The sequence below is a fragment of the Globicephala melas genome, chromosome 19 (genome assembly GCF_963455315.2).
Source record: "Globicephala melas chromosome 19, mGloMel1.2, whole genome shotgun sequence".
In the NCBI taxonomy this organism is placed as follows: Eukaryota; Metazoa; Chordata; class Mammalia; order Artiodactyla; family Delphinidae; genus Globicephala; species Globicephala melas.
This window is the reverse complement of record NC_083332.1, coordinates 21,614,734-21,618,760: the sequence shown is the minus strand read 5'-3', so window position 1 is coordinate 21,618,760 and position 4,027 is coordinate 21,614,734.

The following is a 4,027-nucleotide window of genomic DNA, read 5'->3' as shown; positions in this document are numbered from 1 at the left end:
TCCACCACGGAGTGCCTTAACTCTGCGCCGCTCCTGGGGGCACACAGGATAGGAGCTCGTTCGCCAATTTCGCAGGATGACTTCTCTCCGGGCCGGAACGGCGGCTCCTGGCTTCTGAGGAACCTTAGCCTAAACAGGCCCCTGGAGAAAGCTCTTCACATTCATAGCAAGGGCAACGTACTGCTCTCTGGCTTGCCTGGGTTGAGTGCCCCCGTCGTCAAAGAGCCTCGCGAAGGCAGTGCTGCGCAGACTCCCTCTGCCAGTCGCACGGCCTCCTTGACTGAAAGAGAACTGCAGTGCCAAAAGGCACCGTGCTGACGACTGGCTCCAGGAGGAGACTCGGGACAGCACTCTCACAGAAGCGAAAGCCAGGCTGTGGGCCCAGCCTGAGGACCAGCACGCTGTCCACACTTAACACAGCTAAGGCGTGAGCCAGACGACAGCCTTGGTCACTGAGGCCTATCTAAGGTACTGCCATACTTACCCACTAGATCCCACGCAGAGGTCCCTGTGCCCAAAAGGGCCTCCATGGAAGGGCCCTGTTCCTCCCGTGTGTTTCCTTGAGGTAATCAGAAACCACTGAGGATAACTACGTGAGCTCCGCTTTGAAACTGGGCGACCCTGGGCAAACCTTATTCCCCTCCGTGGTAGACGAGACAGTTGCGGGTCCTAAGCTGCCTGAAGCACACTCCTCGCGCCCACCTTCTCTTTGCTGCCGGAAGGCCTCACATAAGAGGCCTGAGTTTACTCGTGACGGAAGCCGTCTGAGTGTACTCGTGTGAGGCCTGCTGCTCTCAGTTCCTTGCTGGGAGCTTCAGCAAGAGCACTCTGGAGCTCGCCGACAAAAGAATTGTGAGCCTCCCCCGGCCTCAGGTAAAAGTCCCGATTTCCCCCGTCAGTAACACCTCGGAGTGCCATAGGAGCGAAGGAGCATGCGTGAACGGAATGCTTCAACAGTGCTAGGGATTTATTTCACGAGACACTGTGCACTCACGTTCGTTGTAACAACTGTCAAAGGGCAGGGTATGCCTTCCAACTCCTCTGTTGCGTTTGAGCCACAGGAAGTAAACGCGTTCGTTTGATTAAGGTCCGAGAACGTGCAACGACGATGGCCAAGCGCTGCCCTGTTCGCTCGAAAGCTCTCGATTGTTCGGCCTTCCAACGGCCTCAGGCTACGCAGTTGTAAACAGCCTTACATTCCATGCTGGTGTGCCCCCAGTTAGGAATTTGGGCTCTGCGGTGAGACACCAATGTGCGTCCCAAATGAAACCGGCGGGCTCCCCCAGGACGTCTGCGTACGGCAGTCGGTTGCCAGCTGTTTACTTCCAGCCGGAGAACGAAAAAGAGGACAGCTTTCCCAGGGACAATTCTGGACCCTTGGGACCATCCAGAATCACCAAAGCCTCAACTTTGCACGGCCTGGGGAACGCTCTTCCTCACGTCCAGCAATCCCCACGTCAAAACCTTTCTCAGCAGAGGCAGGCACTCTCTCCCTTGTACTAGATAGCTCGGCAGAGCCTTCCGAGAAACATGCTGCGTCATTCAGCTTGAACGTGGGACGCGGAGGGGAGAGTACGCTTTCTCCCCGTTTGGAGGCGCCTTGCGCTTGGCTTCAAAGCTGCCTGAACAGCAGTAGCGGCCCGACGTCTCTGCACGGCAGGATTGTCGTTGTGGGCCGAGGCTGCGTGTTCTCTGAAAGCGAAAACCGTGCTGGCAATCCCTTTCTAGAAACTCCTCCCACGGCACCACATGTTCAGCTCCGGCCGAACGAAAGGTGACCTCAGGCCTCAAGGTAAGTTCCAGTGTTTCACGTCGGGGGAGTTGGGTGTGCAGTGGTTTCCATGAGGCCATACTCCACCACGGAGTGCCTTAACTCTGCGCCGCTCCTGGGGGCACACAGGATAGGAGCTCGTTCGCCAATTTCGCAGGATGACTTCTCTCCGTGCCGGAACGGCGGCTCCTGGCTTCTGAGGAACCTTAGCCTAAACAGGCCCCTGGAGAAAGCTCTTCACATTCATAGCAAGGGCAACGTACTGCTCTCTGGCTTGCCTGGGTTGAGTGCCCCAGTCGTCAAAGAGCCTCACGAAGGCAGTGCTGCGCAGACTCCCTCTGCCAGTCGCACGGCCTCCTTGACTGAAAGAGAACTGCAGTGCCAAAAGGCACCGTGCTGACGACTGGCTCCAGGAGGAGACTCGGGACAGCACTCTCACAGAAGCGAAAGCCAGGCTGTGGGCCCAGCCTGAGGACCAGCACGCTGTCCACACTTAACACAGCTAAGGCGTGAGCCAGACGACAGCCTTGGTCACTGAGGCCTATCTAAGGTACTGCCATACTTACCCACTAGATCCCACGCAGAGGTCCCTGTGCCCAAAAGGGCCTCCATGGAAGGGCCCTGTTCCTCCCGTGTGTTTCCTTGAGGTAATCAGAAACCACTGAGGATAACTACGTGAGCTCCGCTTTGAAACTGGGCGACCCTGGGCAAACCTTATTCCCCTCCGTGGTAGACGAGACAGTTGCGGGTCCTAAGCTGCCTGAAGCACACTCCTCGCGCCCACCTTCTCTTTGCTGCCGGAAGGCCTCACATAAGAGGCCTGAGTTTACTCGTGACCGAAGCCGTCTGAGTGTACTCGTGTGAGGCCTGCTGCTCTCAGTTCCTTGCTGGGAGCTTCAGCAAGAGCACTCTGGAGCTCGCCGACAAAAGAATTGTGAGCCTCCCCCGGCCTCAGGTAAAAGTCCAGATTTCCCCCGTCAGTAACACCTCGGAGTGCCATAGGAGCGAAGGAGCATGCGTGAACGGAATGCTTCAACAGTGCTAGGGATTTATTTCACGAGACACTGTGCACTCACGTTCGTTGTAACAACTGTCAAAGGGCAGTGTATGCCTTCCAACTCCTCTGTTGCGTTTGAGCCACAGGAAGTAAACGCATTCGTTTGATTAAGGTCCGAGAACGTGCAACGATGATGGCCAAGCGCTGCCCTGTTCGCTCGAAAGCTCTCGATTGTTCGGCCTTCCAACGGCCTCAGGCTACGCAGTTGTAAACAGCCTTACATTCCATGCTGGTGTGCCCCCAGTTAGGAATTTGGGCTCTGCGGTGAGACACCAATGTGCGTCCCAAATGAAACCGGCGGGCTCCCCCAGGACGTCTGCGTACGGCAGTCGGTTGCCAGCTGTTTACTTCCAGCCGGAGAACGAAAAAGAGGACAGCTTTCCCAGGGACAATTCTGGACCCTTGGGACCATCCAGAATCACCAAAGCCTCAACTTTGCACGGCCTGGGGAACGCTCTTCCTCACGTCCAGCAATCCCCACGTCAAAACCTTTCTCAGCAGAGGCAGGCACTCTCTCCCTTGTACTAGATAGCTCGGCAGAGCCTTCCGAGAAACATGCTGCGTCATTCAGCTTGAACGTGGGACGCGGAGGGGAGAGTACGCTTTCTCCCCGTTTGGAGGCGCCTTGCGCTTGGCTTCAAAGCTGCCTGAACAGCAGTAGCGGCCCGACGTCTCTGCACGGCAGGATTGTCGTTGTGGGCCGAGGCTGCGTGTTCTCTGAAAGTGAAAACCGTGCTGGCAATCCCTTTCTAGAAACTCCTCCCACGGCACCACATGTTCAGCTCCGGCCGAACGAAAGGTGACCTCAGGCCTCAAGGTAAGTTCCAGTGTTTCACGTCAGGGGAGTTGGGTGTGCAGTGGTTTCCATGAGGCCATACTCCACCACGGAGTGCCTTAACTCTGCGCCGCTCCTGGGGGCACACAGGATAGGAGCTCGTTCGCCAATTTCGCAGGATGACTTCTCTCCGTGCCGGAACGGCGGCTCCTGGCTTCTGAGGAACCTTAGCCTAAACAGGCCCCTGGAGAAAGCTCTTCACATTCATAGCAAGGGCAACGTACTGCTCTCTGGCTTGCCTGGGTTGAATGCCCCAGTCGTCAAAGAGCCTCGCGAAGGCAGTGCTGCGCAGACTCCCTCTGCCAGTCGCACGGCCTCCTTGACTGAAAGAGAACTGCAGTGCCAAAAGGCACCGTGCTGACGA